Source organism: Giraffa tippelskirchi, chromosome 3 (genome assembly GCF_054371585.1).
Source record: "Giraffa tippelskirchi isolate mGirTip1 chromosome 3, T2T-mGirTip1v1.2.pri, whole genome shotgun sequence".
Classification (NCBI taxonomy): Eukaryota; Metazoa; Chordata; class Mammalia; order Artiodactyla; family Giraffidae; genus Giraffa; species Giraffa tippelskirchi.
Window position 1 is genome coordinate 154375851 of NC_137277.1, and position 21290 is coordinate 154397140.

At 39.9% G+C, this 21290-nt stretch overlaps 1 protein-coding gene and 1 long non-coding RNA gene across 2 annotated transcripts in view; one reads left to right on the plus strand and one right to left on the minus strand.

The window, feature by feature from the left end:
- Positions 1–21290, minus strand: part of PLEKHM3 (pleckstrin homology domain containing M3) — a 209319-nt gene that overhangs the window by 37827 nt on the left and 150202 nt on the right. The gene's annotated exons all lie outside the window — the stretch shown is intronic.
- LOC145541510 (uncharacterized) overlaps positions 2962–21290 on the plus strand; it is a 78596-nt gene continuing 60267 nt past the window's right edge. Inside the window, exons 1-2 of the long non-coding RNA XR_014079075.1 lie at positions 2962–3277; positions 11989–12043. This is a non-coding gene — a long non-coding RNA (uncharacterized LOC145541510). The remainder of the gene's footprint in view (positions 3278–11988; positions 12044–21290) is intronic.

The window sequence follows — 21290 nt, forward strand, 5'->3', positions numbered from 1 at the left end:
TGGCGATTTTACTTATAAAAATAGCAATTTTATATAAAGCAACCTAAAAGAATGTGAAATTGCTTAAAGGCAGACTGAATCTCACACTAGTCTTAAATACCTTCTCTCTGCCAGGCATCTAGGTTCTTGCTGAATGATTGAGGATGCTTTCCACTCTTTGTCTTTTGCTGCAACAGTCATATCTTGGTGCTATTTTTGTGTCATAACATTTTGAATCATTCCGCTGTGTGATTTGGGGAGGAGAATGAAGAACACGTGAACTTGGTGGCAACTCAGCTAATTAGAAACCCTTTTCGCTTCTTTACACTTAAGTAATTGGTCTTCCTATTTGTCAGGTGAGGTTCAGGGCTATGTTTCAAAGTGCTGAAGTTGCTAGAATTTTTTTCTTCAGAAAAGTGAGGTAATACTCTGTAAGTTTATTTTAGAATTGACAAACATTTCTTTCATATTATAGGGAGGAAAACTTTATACTGATTTCAAAGGGTAAAAGTAAAATTTAGGAGATTTAATCTTGTTTTGAATATAACAACTAGCAACACTGGGAAGCTATTCTGGCTTCTGGTCTAGAGGCTTCAGCACCAAGAGAAGCAGGCTCTAGGTATCTGGAGCTCATATCTCATAGCTATATCTTTACTTGAGATACTTGCTTAAAAAGAAGTAAGATGTCCTACCATCTCCTCCTGCCCTCAAGAATCCTGCTTTTCATTCCCACTTTCCTAGCCAACCTGGTGGGGTGTTGAGGTTAGGACCATATTCCACAAACACCAGGAAGATGGAAGCCTCAAAGAAGACCAAAGCTTGAGGAGCGTTTCTTTTTCACTTTTTCCTGATCACCGGTTAATATAACTTTACATCCTTCCATCACAAGTCACAAGGCCATTCAGCTTTAGCATTCAGAAGACTGGTGGTTTGTTGACCAGGCACTCATTTGGATATGTTATAAGTGCTGGTGAAATAGACCTCTGAGATGAGGTTTAGTTATCCTAGGCTTAGTTATTTTCCCCAAGTGCCTGTTAATGTGAACAGAATCATGAGAAAGTAATTAGCAGAAAACATAGGTAGCTCTTCATCCATCTCCTCCATCTCCCTCATCTTCCCTATATACCAAATTGTCCTATCTCCTTGAGAAAAAGGCATATGTCCAAAACATGGTGAAATAGTTTGCTTCTGTTTTCCATTAAACTTAATTTCTTATACGAAAGAAAGTCCTAATCTGGTTTAATTTGGAAGTACTGCATATATGATTATTCCAGGGGTATCATAGGGACTTCGTGTTCAAAGAATACACATTTTCATTTGTAACTTAAAATTATGTGTCCTTTTATTGCACTGTAGAATAAAGACAAATGCAATATCAAGCTGGTATCTTCTTCAAGAGTTTTCTATTTTTGACTTTCGCAGTCTCTCTACAAATTATTTTCACTCTATCAACTCAGGTACTTCTAGAACTCAAGGAATAGTCAAATGTCACTTTCCATGATCCCACAAACTGACAAATACACCAAATATGCTCACCCTTCTTGTGTGACAGCAGCCCACGAAAGCTGCTGGTCGAACTTCCAGCTCAAGGATACACACATTTTCCCCCCTCTTCTATTCTGGTCAAGATGGTCAGCACTGGAATGTGAGGCCTATGGCTTTCTTGCAGACTAAGACAACAGACTTTATTTGATTTGCTTTCTTGCAGAGCAATCAAAAATTACAATTAAGTTAAAAAATAACCTAGTGCTGCCTTCTCCAAACCACAGTTTCAGGAACAGCTGCTCATTACTCATGTGTGGCACCAGGAAATTGCAGTGTCATGTTCAAGGTCTGCAGCCAATAGAGATCTGTGGGATTGGGAAAAGGGCACAAATGATTCTTTTACGTTCATTACCTTCACTCCCTTGGCACCACCACAAAATTCAAAATCTACACTGGGAGAAAGACGGAGCACTGCGGGACTTAGACAAGAAACAAGAAAGAAAAAGCTCCTTCTCACTGAATGTATGCATCGACAAATTCCTTCCCTCTAATTTGTCAAGTTACCTTCCATTTCAACACTGGCATTCCTCCGCCAGTGTAGCATCTAGATCCTGGACAACTGTTGGGAAGACTTTGATGGGGAGGGCTGCTGCACTTGACAAATGGCCCCTCCTCTGAAAGTCTAACCAAAAGACCCCATTCATGTTCAACAAAGCCACCTGCCACTCACTAGTAACAAGCGAGCTTGGTGAAATGGAAGAATCAACATTGTCACACACTGTAAAATGATTTCAAATATAATTTCGTTTGCATTTGCTTGGCCAGAGGATTCTGAAAGACAGCACTCACTATTTTCTTTCTGAGTGACATTTCTTAGTGTTAACAGGTGGGACAGTGATGATCAGTGATCTAGGCCAGGTGAGTTCCTGAAGATTTAGGAAAAACAGTCTGTGGAGTCTGCTCAAGTTTGAAAAGCTAACACATGCAAGAATAATTCTGAATTCTCATTTGATTCTAAATTTTACTTCTTTTTTCTTAAAAAAAAAAGATATACAATGTTATATTAGTTTCAGGTATACATTGTAATGATTTGGTATTTGTATATATTGCAAAATATCACCACAGTAAGTCTAGTTAATTTTATTCCTCTTAATAATAAATCCTTAAAAACAGAAAATAAAAAGCGTACTACCACATTATTTTTCTTAAAAACAGAAAATAAAAGGCATAGGGGATTTTCCTGTTTCAAAAAGTTTGTTAAAATCCCATTTCTCCATAATTAGCCTTAAAGCTCCTAATCATGGCTCAGTGCTGGGATGTTTGCACAAAAACAGGAAACTGTGTCTTCTCCAATTAGCTGCTCCACACCCTTCTTTATCCATTATGGGACTGTTCTAACAGGACAAAGGTTCTGGCTAATCAAATACTTCACTCATGGTGGATTATGATGTCAGCATTGAGCTCTTATCTGATTCTCTCCCAAGGGTGACAATCTCTACTTAGATTCGGGAAACTATCTTATAATTTGGGTTGTCTGGGTTGACGTAATTGGGTAGATTTGTAAGTGGCCATCACCATTCCTATCAAATTATACTTTGCTTCCTGGTAGAAACTATCTCAGGGACTAAAAGAATTTCAACTTTCTCCAATGGCTGAATGTTAAAGCTGAACCCAAGAACATAAATTTCTTAATTCACAAAAATATATAGGATGGGGTCTACTTCAGTTTTTCCACATTATGGAAAGTGCCTCAATGACTACAGGTTCATGAAGCCATAACCTCACGAAACTTCAGTAGAAGCATTTGCAAAGAGTAAGTACAATTATGTGGCCCACATATTCTGAGCCCCAAAGCAGGCCATATGGTCTCATATAAATGCATGTATACTATTTATGGGGAAAGTAGATTAAGATATTTTAAGTTGAGACAGTTCAGGAAATTCTTATGGTATTATCAGCAGAATCTTACTTCTCTATTGAGTTAATTAGCTATGTGTCTAATATAAATCTGATTTAAATCTCACCTATTCATTTTGGCCCAGTTATGTCATTATTACTCACTGAATAGTATACAAGGAAAGGCTCTAAGTCAGCGGTCCCCCAACCTTTTTGGCACCAGGGACCATTTTATGGAAAACAGTTTTTCCACAGACCAGAGATGGAGGTGAGATGGCATCACTGACTCAATGGACATGAGTATGATCAAACTCCGGGAGATAGTGAAGGCCAGGAAAGCCTGGCATGCTGCCATTTATGGGGTTGCAAAGAGTCGGACACAACTGAGCGACTGAACAACAAAGAGAGGTTGGATAGGATGTGGCGGGAGGGGGATGGTTTGGGGATGATTGTCATAAGGAATGAGCAACCTAGAGCCCTCACGTGTGTAGTTCACAATAGAGATCATGCTCCTATGAGAACCTAATGCTGCCACTGATGTGACAGGAGGCTGAGCAATGTGAGCAATGGGGAGCAGCTGTAAATAGAGATGAAGCTTCACTTGCTGCTTGCCGCCACTCACCTCTTGCTGTGTGGCCCAGTTCCTAACAGGCCATGACCGATACTGGTCTGTGCCCAGGGACTGGGGACCCCTGCTTTAAATGGTTTCTTTAACTTGGCTAAAGGGGCCCAGAGAGGTGATGGGGAGCACCCTGGTAGCTCAGATGGTAAAGAATTTGCCTGCAATGCAGGAGATCGGGGTTCAATCCCTGGGTTAGCAAGATCCCCTGGAGAAGGGAATGGCAACCCACTCCAGTATTCTTGCCTGGAGAATCCCACGGACAGAGGAGCCTTGCGGGCTATAGTCCACGGAGTTGCAAAGAGTCGGACACAACTGAGCGACTAACACACACAGACATACAAGGGGAAAACTAAGGCCCAGAGAGAGATGGGAAGCTAAGATTATCTAGCTGGGTTATGTCAGGCCTTGGCACCCCCACTCCCGTCTCCTTAAGTACTCTTCACTACTCTCAGAGGGGCCCTAATGAGGGCATCTAGGGTCAGAGTGCAGCCTTGGGGTTTGGTTCAGCCTGAGAATCCTGAGGTCACTGGATACCCACTGAGCCACCATATAGAAATGGAGGATTTCTAAACCGACTCGGTCTCTGCATGGAAACAAGATGCAGTCTAGGTTGGTCTAGGTTTACTCCCACAGTTTTGATCTGAACTGGATCTGTCTTTGGCTTATGTAAGGATTTACTTTCCAACATATTTATTCCTTGTACAAAAATTCTCTTAAGTAGTCACATCTTGTGTAAATTTCTAAACATGAAGTATCATTTTTATTATTGAGTGAATGACTGGGAAATTCATGAATTAAAGTAACATGAACAAGAATTAAAAAAATAAAGTAACATGAAATTCTATGATGAAAATGGACTTTTTAAAAAAAAATAAATTTATTTATTTAGTTAGGGGCTAATTACTTCACAATATTGTAGTAATTTTTGCCATACATTGACATGAGTCAGCCATGGGTTTACATGTGTTCCCCTTCCTGGACCCCCCTCCCACCTCCCTCCCCATCCCATCCCTCTGGGTCATCCCATTGCCCCAGCCCTGAGCATTTGTCTCATGCATCAAACATGGAATGGTGTTCTGTTTCACATATGATAATATACATGTTTCAATGCTATTCTCCCAGAACGTCCCACCCTCACCTTCTCCCTCAGAGTCCATAAGACTGTTCTATGCATCTGTGTCTCTTATTCTGTCTCGCATATAGGGTTATCGTTACCATCTTTCAAATTCCATATATATGCATTAGTATACTGTATTGGTGTTTTTCTTTCTGGCTTACTTCACTCTGTATAATGGGCTCCAGTTTCATCCATCTCAATAGAACCGATTCAAATGTATTTTTTTTTATGGCTGAGTAATATTCCATTGTGTATATGTACCACAGCTTCCTTATCCATTCGTCTGCTGATGGACATCTAGGTTGCTTCCATGTCCTGGCTATTGTAAACAGTGCTGCGATGAACATTGGGGTACACGCGTCTCTTTCAATTCTGGTTTCCTCGGTGTGTATGCCCAGCAGTGGGATTGCTGGGTTATATGGCAGCTCTATTCCCAGTTTTTTAAGGAATCTCCACACTGTTCTCCATAGTGGCTGTACTAGTTTGCATTCCCACCAACAGTGTAAGAGGGTTCCCTTTTCTCCACACCCTCTCCAGCATTTATTGCTTGTAGACTTTTGGATAGCAGCCATTCTGACTGGTGTGAAATGGTACCTCATTGTGGTTTTGATTTGCATTTCTCTAATAATGAGTGATGTTGAGCATCTTTTCATGTGTTTGTTAGCCATCTGTATGTCTTCTTTGGAGAAATGTCTGTTTAGTTCTTTGGCCCATTTTTTGTTTGGGTCATTTATTTTTCTGGAATTCAGCTGTAGGAGTTGCTTGTATATTTTTGAGATTAATTGTTTGTCTGTTGCTTCGTTTGCTATTATTTTCTCCCATTCTGAAGGCTGTCTTTTCACCTTGCTTATAGTTTCCTTTGTTGTGCAAAAGCTTTTAATTTTAATTAGGTCCCATCTGTTTATTTTTGCTTTTATTTCCAATATTCTGGGAGGTGGGTCATGGAGGATCCCGCTGTGATTTATGTCGGAGAGTGTTTTGCCTATGTTTTCCTCTAGGAGTTTTATAGTTTCCGGTCTTACGTTTAGATCTTTAATCCATTTTGAGTTTATTTTTGTGTATGGTATTAGGAAGGAAAATGGACTTATTAATTTAAACTCTAGGCTATTTACCAAGAGAAGTAACTTTATTAAAGGAAGAAGCAACTACAGGTGGAAAAAACCAAAGCAAAATAAATCAACTCCCTGAAAGCACGTATGTAAGAGAAAGTGAAGAAGCAGTGCTTTTCAGAGAGACCTGTTGAGGACATCTTACCAACAACAATGAAAGACCCCATGTTTAAAGAAGTAGAGAAATAGAGGAGAAATTAAAGCTATGTTACCTGGTCATGTATGGGAATCAGTCACTAAGGGTTAGGAGAGACATAAAAGGTAGAAAGCAAAGAACGAAAGAAGTATGTAAAGGATGGAGTTAAAAAAAAAAAAGTTATTTTAAAAAAGGGAAAAGCAACTCAGATGCTCACAAAGAGCAAAAAGGATTGAAACTGATTTGAGATCTGAAATGGGAACTAAACATCTTGACTTCTCAGTTTCGTCCCCACTAAGCTGTCTGACCTTTTTAATAAGTCCCTTAATTTCTCCATGCCTCAGTTTCCTCACCTACAAAATAAAGTGATCATACTAAGTCATTCAAAACTAGACGATCAATAAGGATTTCTCTCAGCTTGAAGATCCTATGATTTTGTGACTAACAGACAGGGAAAACATCAAAAGAAGCTTGTTGAATACCCCCAGGAATGTAGAAAGGAAATGTCTGAGGAGACAGATAAAAGGTGAGTTTAACCAGACTAATTAGAAGATACCCAGCGAATTTTCAAAAGAAGTAAAATAATGTCACCAGCTTTTTATTCCTCTGCTTGCTGAGCGCCATTCAAGAGAGAGTTAATGCTTTTCAGGAATCATGCCCTCCCAGGTGTGCAACCAGATATCAGTTTTCCTGACGAAGTCTGCAAATCCTTTCCTTTCATCAATGCATTTAATTAGTTAATGTTTAGATAGCACTTAGGGATGAAAAGTACAATATAAGTGCCCAACATTATTATTACTTAACAGCTTTCATGAGACCATCAATGCCTAAGATTAAATGAGAAACAAAAATGAGTTCCTGACTAGAAGGCTGTGATCTAATAAACTGCTGGGTCACTGATGTGAGGAAAAACAAACCCTGCACATAAGTGGAAATAGGGGTTCTTTATTAGCTTGCATGCCATTGTCTTAAGAATGTGGGCAGTTTTTTATTCTTTGCCTTAAGATGTCAATAAGTAGCAAATCACCAGTCAGTACTGATTATAACTTCACACATCCTGTTTTTGAAGAATACTATCTGCTGTGTTTGTGGTGTTTATGCTGTATATCTGTATACCCAGGATATGGATTCAAATACATATGGAAATTTGGTATACAGTGAAAGTGAGGAGAGAGAAATTATTTAGTAAATGATGGTGGGACAATTGGTTAGCCATCAGAGAAAAAAAACAAAGCTGAATCTCTAATTCATTTCATAAAAAAATGTAATTCCAGACAAATGGAAAATTTAAATATAGTAATAAACCATAAAATTTTTAAAATTATAAACATATTAGAGAAAAATGTTAGATAAACACTTATATGAGTAAATATTTTATAATCTTAGAAACCATAGAAAAGTGATAAATCTGAATATGTAATATTAGAAAATTAGTTACAATACAAAATACCATTTACAAAGTCACATGACAAAAAATTGGGAAAAATATTTCCTACTTAGATAAAAAGAATGTCAATTTCCTTAATATAATTTAATTACAGGTTAAGGAAATAAAAAGGCAATTAACAAAAACTACATATGGCCAATATAATATAAAAAAGATATTCAACCTTACTTACAATGAAAAAAATACAAATCAAAATCATAGTGTGAAGTTATTTTTATTTATCAGGATGGTTAGGATTAAAAATATTGTTAACACAGAAAGTTAATGTGGATATAGGAAAGCAATCATTCTTAAGACACTGAATGGAAGTAAAAATGGGTTTCTCCTTTTCAAAAAGCAAGTGGCAATATATATTAAACTGCAAAGCATACATACCCTTTGACCTGGTAGTCTCATGTTAATGAACTTACCCTACAGACCCATTCACACAACTGTACAAGAACATGTATGAGGGTGTTCACTGCAGTACTGATTCTAATAGAGAAAAACAGCACAGGTTAAAAAATCAAGGTAATTCTATATTATGTATCTAATAAAAGAATGAGGTAAACCTTTATGCATACTGAATGGGCACAATTGCTCAATGTCCACAGTATACTCTTAGTTGGAAAAGGCAAAATGCAGAAAGGTAGTAGTGATCCCAATGGGTAGTTTGATCCCATTTGCAAGAAATAAAAATATTCACATGTGTATATAGGAATGTCTGGAAGAAGATAGGCCAACTATAAAACAAAAGCTACCTCTGCAGAGTGTGATGTGAGGAAGAGAAAGGCAGATGTTAAAAATAGAATTCTGCAATTATCAGAGAAATTAATACAATAATAATCCCATTTACAATTACATCAAAAAGAATAAAATACCAAGAAGGTGAAAGACCTATACACTGAAAACTATAAGACCTTAATGAAAGGAACTGAAGATACAAGTAAATGGACAGATATTTCATGCTCATGGATTGGAAGAATCACTATTGTTAAAATGTCCATACTATCCCAAACAATATACAGATTCAGTGCAAACCCTATCAAAATTCCAATGGCATCTTCTACAGAAACAGAACAAATAATGCAAATATTTGTATGGAACCACAAAAGACCCTGAATAGCCAAAATAATCTTGAGAAAGATGGAAGCATCACACTCTAATTTCAAAGTATATTACAGAGCTATATTAACCAAAACAGTGTGGTACTGGCATAAAAACAGACACATTGATCAATGGAACAGAAATAAACCCATGATATAGATTCAATTAATTTATGACAAAGGAGCCAGGAATATATGCTGGGGAAGGGGGAGCCTCCTCAGTAAATGGTGCTGGGGAAATGGAACAACAAAATGCAAAAGAATGAAACTGGAATACTATCTATACCATTTACAAAATTACTCAAAATGTATTAAGAACTTGAATGAAAGATCTAAAATCATAAAACTCCTAGTATAAAACATTGACAGTAAGCTCCTTGACATCAGTCTTAGAGATGATTTTTTTTAATCAACACCAAAAAGCAAAGGCAGCAAAAGCAAAAATAAACAAGGGAAACTATATCAAACTAAGAAGCAAAGAAAACCATCAACAAAAGGAAAAGACAAACTCGAATGGGAGAAAATAATTACATATCTGATAATATTAATATCCAAAATATATAAAGAACACATACAATTCAATAGCAAAAAAAAAAAATCTGATTTAAAAATGGGCAGAGGATCTGAATAGACATTTTCCCAAAGAAGACATACAGATAAATAGTTACATGAAAAGGTGATCAACATCATTAATCATCAGAGAAATGTGAATCAAAACCATAATGAATCCTCTGGTCCCCTCAGTGGTCCCTCCCTCTCCCAGTTGAGCAGGCACTTGCTCCCAGAACCCAAAGGCACCCCAAACCCCTCTTGGTGCCCAGATGGTTTCCTCTCCCCTAGCAGCCCCTCAGTCCTCCTGGTGCTCGGGGAGAGGGAAACACTCATTGCACTGCAGGTGGGAATATGAAATGGTGTAGCTGCTTTGGAAAACAGTCTAGCATTTCCTGAAACAGTTTAAAACAAAGAGGTACTATATCCATTCCTTTGTATATACTTAATGCTAAGAGCAGTAAGAACATGGGTCCACAAAGATTTGTACATGAGTGTTTACAGCAGCATTATTCGTAATAGACAAGAAGTAAAAACAACCTAACATCCATCAGCTTTTGAATGGATAAAGAAAATGTATTATATACCCATTCAATGGAATATTATTCAGTCACAAAAAGGAATGACTTAACTGATACATTCCACAACATGGGTGGACCTTGGAAATACTATAGTAAGTCCCCTTCAGCACCATCCTTCAGCTCTACCATTTCCCACCTCCTTTCCTTCCTTCTGTCAGTAACTCTTCTTGCCTATTCACTCGATGCCAGCCCCAATAGGTCAGCTGTTGTACTTTACTACTGTACTTTTCAAGGTACTATACTGTAAGATTAAACACACTTTTTTTTAAAAAAAAAAACACAATGAGATACCACCTCACACCTGTTAGAATGGCTATCATAAAAAAAGACAAGAATTGGTATAAATGTGGAGAAAAGGGAGTCTCTGTGCACTGTTGGTGAGAATGCAAATTGGTGCACCCATTATAAAAAGTTACGGTATGGAAGATCCTCAAAAAATTAAAAAACAGAACTACCATATGATACAGTAATGCAAATTCTGAGTATTTACCCAAAGAAACCAAAAAAAAAAAAAAAATACTCACTTGAAAAGACATATGTACTGCCATGTTCACTGCAGCATTATTTACAATAGCCAAGATATTGAGGAGGGCAAGGCAACCCACTCCTGTATTTTTGCCTGAAGAATCCCATGGACAGAGAAGCCTGGATGGTTATAGTCCACAGGGTCTCAAAAAGCTGGACATGATTGAAACGACTTAGCACACAGCACAAGATATGGAAGTAACCTAAGTGTCCGTTGATGGATGAATGGATAAAGATGTGATGCATGCATGTGTGTGTGTACCTGTTTGTATATACATACATACATATATATATATAAATAGTATGTGTGTGTATATATATTCAGCCATAAAAAAGAGTGAAACCTTGCTATTTGTGATAACATGGATGGACACTGAGGGCATTATGTTAAATGAAATAAGTCAGACAGAGAAAGGCAAATACAGTATGATCTCCTCATATTTGGAATCTAAAACAAAACAAGCCAGCTTATAGTTACATAAAACAAATTGGTGGTTTCCAGAGGCAGTGGGTGGCTGCTGCTGCTGCTGCTGCTAAGTCGCTTCAGTCGTGTCCGACTCTGTGCGACCCCATAGACGGCAGCCCACCAGGCTCCACCGTCCCTGGGATTCTCCAGGAAAGAACACTGGAGTGGGTTGCCATTTCTTTCTCCAGTGCATGAAAAGGAAAAGTGAAAGTGAAGTCGCTCAGTCGTGTCCGACTCTTAGCGACCCCATGGACTGCAGCCTACCAGGCTCCTCCATCCATGGGATTTTCCAGGCAAGAGTACTGGAGTGGGGTGCCATTGCCTTCTCCGCAGTGGGTGGGGAGTAAGTGAAATAGGTGAAGGGAGTTAAAAGGTACAAACTTCCATTAATAAAATATATAAATCATGTGGATATAATTTATAGCATCATGACTACAGTTAACAACACTATATTGCATATTTGAAAGTTGCTAAGAAAGTAGATCTTAAAGTTCTTAGGACAAGAAAAGAAATTCTGTAACCTATCGTGGTGATGATCATTTTGCAATATATACAAATAGTGAATACTACATTGTATACCTGAAGCTATCATGTTATATGTCATTTAAACCTCAATTAAAAAAAAAAACTATCACAGAGACTCACACAAAGATAATAACTTCTTAAAACTAACAGAGTAGTAGTAAGAGTGGAGAGGGAAGAAAAATTTTAAGAAAAAATTGAGTAGTAACATTGGAAGAGCACGTTTGGTGACTGTGTGAATGATGTTTGTGATAAAGAGTTAAATTCTGCTCATATTTGACTGCAAACAGCTTTTAAGCCTTGCACCTGCTTCTTGTGCCCCACACCTGGGTAAGCTGATAAGAAAGCCCAAGCACCTACAGGAGATTCAAACCACCCACTCTCCTGCCTTCTGATGGCAGTCCTCACCCGGCCTACTCTCAACCACAATAAAAGCCCCAAGCCAGTGTGCTTTCCTTGCTCTCTGCAGCCATTCAGGACCAGCCTGAGACTGCTCTGCTCATCCCAGAGACCTCAAATTATATGTAAGTAATAAACATTTTCGTACCTTCAAAAAATATATACGTATATAATTCTGTATTTTTTAGTGTTTACATGACTACGTCTGGCCGCTTTTTATAGTAAATGCTTAAATTGTTAAAAGAGAAAACAATGACAGTGCCACAAGCATGGCTTTAGAAATATGCATACATGTAGTTTGCATATGCGTAAGCATTACAAAAATGTAAAGAACCTTCATTTTTTTGGTTTTATATGACCTGTGTTTTCACTTATCCCCATAACATGTTTATTTTCACAAAAGTTCTTGAAAACTGCCTATCAGAGAACCTGTCATGCCCAAATCAGATTCAATGCTTGTATCCAAGGAGACCTAACCGTCTAATCAGAATGTTCTCTTGACTTATGGGTTTTTAGGTTTGGGAAGGCAACACTGCCCTGCTCAATTAGAATGATTTATAAGATATGCATAGTGTCAATAGCCATATCTAATTCTAGGCAATTTAAGGTTGGTTTTTGTTTACATAATTATCACTGAATTCTAGACATTTAATCTTATCTTTTTAAATACCTAACCGGGAGTTAGTAAGTAAGCAGTTGGTAAGGATGAATATTGCATTTTCTACAAATGGCGTTTAAATGTTTTAAATGCCCTTCTCCAGCTCTGCTGGGCTTTCCTGCTCTATCAGAATTGACCCTCCCCCTCAACGGTCCATCCCTGGAGGCACATTACTTGATCTGGATCACCTGGTTGGTCTGCCATTCCTACTGTTTTAGATTGTGTTTTTGCAATCAATAGGAGGAGAAACAGAATTGGTATCAGATTTTTAAGAATCCATTCCCCATCTATTCAGAGGTCGCAATTATTCCACATCTCCCAGGGCACCTGCAGGGGAAGTGTGTTGCCCGGTTTGAACATGCTTACCACTTCCTTTGGTGTCAGTCCGAGAAAGGTCAATGTACTGACTAACCTGCTTTAGACTTGGCCTTAAGAAAAGAAGAGAATGAGAATGGTGGTTTTACAACAGGAGGACATTCAAAGATAAGATTAGCTTCAAAGAGAAAAGCACTTTGAATAGTATTCCCACCTGCACACATTTAGAGGCTCAGTAAGATCTAAATGGAAAAGTGCCCTAAGGTAGGAAGCCCTGTAAAACAGTGGGCTTTCCAGAGGGCCAAGGGTGGGCAGTCTGTGATCCAGCATCTAATACCCTTCTCCACAACCCCCGGATGGCCTGCCTTTCCTGGTTCCGGCATCTTGGCGTTCCTGGGCTGGAGGAAGACACAGACTGTCCTCCACATTCACTTGCTAAGCTACAGGCAGCTCCAGCCAAGAGAAACTATCCACTAGGTCAGAAATTTGTATGAGTTGTAGAGGTTTGTTTTCCTCAGGCTTCCTGTCTTTCAGAAACATGGTTCATTGAAACAAGATTTCACTTGTTGTTGTTCTTCAGTCGCCCAGTCGTGTCCGACTTTTTGCAACCCCATGGACTGCAGCATGCCAGGCCTCCCTGTCCCTCAAAGTTTGCCCAAGTTCATGTCCATTGCATTGGTGATGTCAGCCAGCCAACCTATCCTCTGACATCCTCTCCTCCTTCTGCCCTCAATCTTTCCCAGCATCGGGATCTTTTCCAATGAGTCACCATTCATATCAGGTGAACAAAATCCTGGAGCTTCAGCTTCAACATCACTCCTTCCAATGAATATTCAGGGTTGATTTCCTTTAGGATTGGTTTGATCTCCATTTGGTCCAAGGAACTCTCAGGAGTCTTCTCCAGCACCACAGTTTGAAGGCATCAAATCTTCGGCACTCTGTCTTCACAGTTCAGCTCTCACAACTGTACATGACCACTGGGAAGACCATAGCCTTGACTATACAGACGTTTGTTGGCAAAGTAATTTAGTCTCTGCTTTTCAAACACTGTCTAGGTTTGTGATAGCTTTACTACCGAGAAGCAATCGTTTTGTGTTCATGACTGCAGTTACTATCTGCAGTGATCTTAAGAGCCCCCAAAGAGGAAATCTGTCACTACTTCCTCCTTTTCCCCTTCTATCTGCCATGAAGTAATGCAGCCAGATGCCATGATCTTAGTTTCTTTTAATATTTAGTTTTAAGCCGGCTCTATCAGTCTCCTCCTTCACCCTCATCAAGAGGCTCTTGAGTTCCTCTTTGCTTTCTGCCATTAGAGTGGTATCATTTGCATATCTAAGGTTGTTGATGTTTCTCCCACCTATCTTGATTATGGCTTGTAACTCATCCAGCCCAGCATTTCTCTTGATGTGTTCAGTGTATAGGTTAAATAAACAGGGTGAGAGCCTACAGCTCTGTTGTACTGGGAGAAGAGGTTTCATTGGTTATCTAATTTATTACGTTTCTTTAAACTGAGGTATAACATAGATAAGGTGCATGGATCTGAAGTATACAGTGCAACGACCTTTTAAACTTATATGTGAAACTACCTGTTTTCTTGGCCTCCAGCCCCAACCACTCCAGCCCATTCTCTGTGCCATCGTCAGAAGGATCTTACTAAAATACAGATTTGACCAAACAATAAAAATAATGACATCAGCTCCTGTGCCACCCCCACAGCAGTGATTAACTGTTAATATGTGCCACTCATGGTTCTAAGCTTTTAAATTCATGATTTCCTCTAAGATAATACAAGTCAAGCACTTGGAACATTGGCAGGCATGCAGTGAATATTAAATAAATAAATATTATTTGCAAGAGCCCTAAAAGGTCATTATTGTACAGCACATGGAACTCTGCTCAATATTATGTAGCAGCCTGGATGGGAGGGGATTTTGAGGGAAAATGCATACGTATGTATATATGGCTGAATTCATCTACTGTTCACATGAAACTAGCACAACATTGTTAATCAGCTATCTCCCAATACAAAATAAAAAGTTAAAAAAAAAAAAGAGTCCTAGAAGGTCAGTATTTTTATTGTTAATAATTTATAGGAACTAGAACTGAGGCTTAGAATGCTTGAGTCATTTGCCCAAGGTCACCCAGTTTGGATGTGTAGAGTAGGGAGCTGGACTCTCAGGGCCCAAGTGCTAACCACGAGGCGTTAGTGCTGTCCTGGTCAGGAAGCAACAGTTAGAACTGGACATGGAACAACAGACTGGTTCCAAATAGGAAAAGGAGTACGTCAAGGCTGTATATTGTCACCCTGCTTATTTAACTTATATGCAGAGCACATCATGAGAAACGCTGGGCTGGAGGAAGCACAAGCTGGAATCAAGATTGCTGGGAGAAATATCAATAACCTCAGATATGCAGATGACACCACCCTTATGGCAGAAAGTAAAGAGGAACTAAAAAGCCTCTTGATAAAAGTGAAAGAGGAGAGTGAAAAGTTGGCTTAAAGCTCAACATTCAGAAAACTAAGATCATGGCATCTGGTCCCATCACTTCGTGGCAAATAGATGGGGAAACAGTGGAAACAGTGACTGACTTTATTTTTTTGGGCTCCAAAATCACTGCAGATGGTGATTGCAGCCATGAAATTAAAAGATGCTTACTCCTTGGAAGGAAAGTTATGACCAACCTAGATAGCATATTAAAAAGCAGAGACATTACTTTGCCAACAAAGATCCGTCTAGTCAAGGCTATGGTTTTTCCAGTGGTCATGTATGGACATGAGAGTTGAACTGTGAAGAAAGCTGAGCACCGAAGAATTGATGCTTTTGAACTGTAGTGTTGGAGAAGACTCTTGAGAGTCCTTGGACTGCAAGGAGATCCAACCAGTCCATCCTAAAGGAGATCAGTCCTGGGTGTTCATTGGAAGGACTGATGTTGAAGCTGAAACTCCAATACTTTGGCCACCTGATGTGAAGAGTTGACTCACTGGAAAAGATCCTGATGCTGGGAAGGATTAGGGGCAGGAGGAGAATGGGATGACAGAGGATGAGATGGCTGGATGGCATCACCAACTCGATGGACATGAGTTTGGGTAAACTTCGGGAGTTGGTGATGGACAGGGAGGCCTGGCGTGCTGCGATTCATGGGGTCGCAAAGAGTTGGACACGACTGAGCGACTGAACTGAACTGAGAGCTGGCATTTCCTTAATGAGAACTCCCAAAGCCTCTTCAGCCACTATGGGATGAGGTCTCAACTCCTTAGCAGGCCCTACAAGAGATTCCCACCAGCTATGTGCGGCCCGTGTTTCCACACTTGCTTCTGGTTTTTATCTACCTTGTATCCATCTCCTGCTCTCAGATGCCTGCCTACTCATCATTCCCTGAAAAAGTTTTGATCTTAATAGCTATCATCACTGCTCTCAGCATATGTGAGTTCTGGGTGCCTCTGTACCTATTTCCAATTCTTACTGCAACTGTCTGAAATAGTATCACACTCATTTTACATATAAACTGAGACACAGGAAGATTATGGGACTTGTTCCACGGTCAGTGAAAATGAAAGCATTAGTTGCTCAGTCGTGTACAACTCAGTGATCCCACGGACTGTAGCCTGCCAGGCTCCTCCATCCGTGGAATTCTCCAGGCAAGAATACTGGAGTGGGTTGCCATTCCATTCTCCAAGGAATCTTCCTGACCCACGGATCAAACCAAGGTCTCTTGAATGGCAGGCATATACTTTACTGTCTGAGCCACCTGGGAAGCCCCATTTCACGGTCAGAGAGCCTATGAAAGTTGGAGTCTGAACTCAGGCTGTCTGACTGCTGTGTGTGATCCATCCTACTCTGCCGCCATTCCCTTCAAACCACACATTCTCATAACTGGCCCAAGTGTCACCTGGTTCCTAAGGCATTTTTGACTCTGGCCACCAATGTACCTGTCTTGCTCTGTTGCTTTCCACAGGTATAAAGAGATGACTCGTTAAAGAAGAATGGCCCATGCTCCATTTCTATTCTAGGCCTTTCCAAATGCATTCAACCTTTGCAATAAAAAAGCTGAAACTGAATATTTCTGGAATATTCCCAATGCAGGCCCTGGAACCCAACATTGAGATGACAGCTCTGTCCAAACTGGCAAGTCTTCGGTCAGACGGGGTTATGATCTGATGGCATGAACACAGAGGGCAAATGGTGACGTTTCTAATGGCGTGAACACAGAGGGCAAATGGAGAAGTTGCTGCCAGTTAAACACCATGAGAACTTTAGCAGAACCTCTTGCGGCTGTGTGATTCATGCGCTCCTAGGACATGGATAATTCCTGAGAGATGAGCTAGTAAGCTCCTCAAACCTGAGGACAATGGAGGATGAATTCTGTGGGCCGCTGGAAAGGCCGGAGTGGGCAATTTTTGAACTGATCTTGAAAAGCATTTTATCATTGGAATAGCTAACATTCTTGTTGATTATGTAGAATGAAAAATACCAAAAGCATTTGAACATTTGATACACATTCAGTTCCTTTTGTACCAAAAAGCGAATATTAATGTGCAATCTGTCAAAGTCTCACAACTTGACAGGGAGTGACTGGCTCTGCAACGACCTCCTGACAAATTGTGGCAGCATTCGGTTGTCATCATTCAATCATACCTGTAGTTAAGGTTATAAAATAAGTCACTTGATTCTTTAGCACATTATTCTTCCATAAATTTAAACTAATACTTCTTTTTAAATTCTTTTTTATTTATTTTTTAAACTTCAAACTTTTTATTTTGTACTGGGATATAGCTGATTAATAATGTTGTGGTAGTTTCAGGAGACGGAGAAGGCAATGGCACCCCACTCCAGTACTCTTGCCTGGAAAATCCCATGGACGGAGGAGCCTGGTAGGCTACAGTCCACGGGGTCGCTGCGAGTCAGACACGACTGAGAGACTTCACTTTCACCTTTTCCTTTCATGCACTGGAGAAGGAAACGGCAACCCACTCCAGTGTTCTTGCCTGGAGAATCCCAGGGACGGTGGAGCCTGGTGGGCTGCCATCTATGGGGTCGCACAGAGTCGGACACGACTGAAGCGACTTACCAGCAGCAGCAGCAGTTTGAGGAGAACAGTGAAGGGACTGAACCATACATATATATGTATCCATGGATGGGAGGGGGGTTTGGGGGAGAATGGATACATGTATATATAAACTAATACCTGTTTTAAATTCCAAGCTAAAAATTCTCATTGTTAAGAAAAAGTACAGAAATCCAATTCAGAATGAGCACAATTATTAAATTACAAAGTATACTGGGTTGACAAGGTGATTCCAAAGTTGATCTAGAAGAATAAAAGGGCAAGTATAAATAAGTCAATTTGAAAAATGAGAATATGAGATTGTATTTATGCTACTAGACATCAAAATATATCATACAATTCAAATAATTGGTGCTGGCATCAGAATGGCTATTGAGGAAATAGAAGTGACTGCTCAGAAACAGATCCTAGAACACATATGTAATTATGATAAATATGGAATAAAAAGCACAGGAAGGATGGATTACTTTAACAATGGAGCTGAAATCACTGCTTAACCATTTAGGAGGAAATCAAACTATATCCTCACTTTATATCAAGAAGTAGAACAAATCCCAACATTTATTACATTATTAAATATATAAAGTAATCTTTAAAAAGACAAGGACATGCAACATGCAAATGATGATTATCTGACCTGAGCATGGTGAAAGGCTTTTCAGCCTTTAAAGCAATGGAAAAAAATCATACAAGGGGAAAAAAGGACAGATCTGGACACATAAAAGTTAAACTACTGAGCAAAAAAACATCATATGTAAAATTCAAGGGCAAACAACCAAACTATGGAAAATACCACACATAAAGTATTGATAGTCTAATATAGAAGGAGCTCACATAAACTGAAAACACAGCTTATCCCCAATGGTCAAAAGATATGGTCAAACAACTCATGAAAAAAAATAGTATTAGCAAGAAACATATAAAATGTTTAGCCTCACAAATAAAAAGTAGATATGCAAAGTCAAACAAGGAGAATTTTTTTCTGCTTCTAATATTACCAAGTATTTGCAGTTTTTAAATGACAATGGCTAATTGATGAAAGTGAGAGAGGAGAGTGAAAAAGTTGGCTTAAAGCTCAACATTCAGAAAACTAAGATCATGGCATCTGGTCGCATCACTTCATGGGAAATAGATAGGGAAACAGTGGAAACAGTGTCAGACTTTATTTTTTTGGGCTCCAAAATCACTGCAGATGGTGATTGCAGCCATGAAATTAAAAGATGCTTACTCCTTGGAAGGAAAGTTATGACCAACCTAGATAGCACATTAAAAAGTGGAGACATTACTTTGCCAACAAAGGTCCATCTAGTCAAGTCTATGGTTTTTCTAGTAGTCATGTATGGATGTGAGAGTTGGACTGTGAAGAAAGCTGAGCGCCGAAGAATTGATGCTTTTGAACTGTAGTGTTGGAGAAGACTCTTGAGAGTCCTTGGACTGCAAGGAGATCCAACCAGTCCATCCTAAAGGAGATCAGTCCTGGGTGTTCATTGGAAGGATTGATATTGAAGCTGAAACTCCAATACTTTGGCCACCTGATGCGAAGAGTTGACTCATTGGAAAAGACCCTAATGCTGGGTAGGATTGGGGGCAGGAGGAGAAGGGGATGACAGAGGATGAGATGGCTGGATGGCATCACCGACTCGATGGACATGAGTTTGGGTAAACTCCAGGAGTTGGTGATGGACAGGGAGGCCTGGCATGCTGCGATTCATGGGGTCACAAAGAGTGGGACACGACTGAGCGACTGAACTGAACTGACTGAATGCTCCAGTGTTACAGAGAGAGAATTTGCTTACACTGTTGGTGTGGGTATGTGCTGTGCTGTGCTTAGTTGCTCAGTCATGTCTGACACTTTTCAACCCCATGGACTGCAGGTCGCCAGGCTCCTCTGTCCACGAGGATTCTCCAGGCAAGAATACTGGAGAGGGTTGTCATGCCTTCCTCCAGGGGATCTTCCCAACCCAGGGATTGAACCTAGGTCTCTTGCATTACAGGTGGATTCTTTACTGTCTAAGGTACCAGGGAAGCCCTGGTGTGTGGGTATAGATACAGTAAATTGCATTTAGAGCTTTTCAAAAGTTCAGACCCTCTACTCTAGTAGTTCCTCATTTGAATTTATCTTAAGTAGTCAGAAACAAAATGATTTTGGCACCAGGATGTTATCATAGTGTTATTTGTAATAATACAAAATTGGAAACCCTAAAATGTCCAATAAAAAGGAGGTCAAATTAGCTATAGCAATGGGGATTTTAACATAGGAGTTAACAATCTTCAGAAGCACTGGGTATTTTTGAGTTAAAAGCAAGATAACATTTTATATGCTCTGAAGAATGGCCATGCTTTACCCCCACGCATGCATAGAACAGAGCTTGCCAGATATGTACCTCAATGTTAACCTTGGTGGGAGGTTCACAGCTGCAGTAGCCAGCCCTGGCAGGGTCTGTGAGCTCCTTTAATTCCCACATCATCATCCTAGGGATCTTACCACCCCTGTCTCTATACAAACACCGAGTAGTGGGACCCAGACTCAGGTTTTCAAGGGCTGGGATCTGAACCTCTCTGCCATGTTGCTTGGGCGGTTCTTTTCTCTTCAGTAACTTCCCAAATTTTCTGCAATGAGTACACTTTTATAATCCAGAAAAAACCCACAGCTTTCAAAACAGTGAATCAGGGCCAAGAGCCCCTGGAAGTTTTGTGTTCTGTCCCCTAACAGCCCACAGCGTGGGAGACAGTTCTGCCATCCTTCCCTGGGCTCTGGGTTCTCCTTCCATTTCCTTCCCTTTCTTCTACTCATTCCAGTGTAAATCATGGAGTCACTTGGCCTAGCGATGGAGTAAAGCCCTTGGTGCACAGCAGAGCCATTCCAGGGCCAGCCTGGCTACTAGTTTTCCTTCCTTTGCCTCCTCCTTTTCCTTCCCTCCTGCCTTTCCAGCACCCCCTGTGAATAAGCCTGGTTCAAAGTTCTGGCTTAACAAAACAAACCAGGGCATCCTGGGGTTAACTGTGGGCTGGCCTTTCACAGTTCTATGATTAAATTGCATTTTTCAGTGGTTCTGCCTTTAAACTCCAAGTCTTTTAAAGAGAAATTTAAGGAGAGCAAAACATAGGAAACAGTGCCAAACACCAATAACATATTTTAGTCGTTTGGGGAATGGGCAGCTTTAGAAACCGCAAATTCCCACTTATGCAAAGGCGACTTGAGCTTTTTCTTTATTGCTTAGTGGCAGAAGCCTGGCTATAGACCATGGTCAGAGTTGTTCTCTTGTTTTCTTTTCTCTCTCTGAAAACAGTTATACAAGGCCTGAACTATCACAAGAACAGTTGGCTAATCC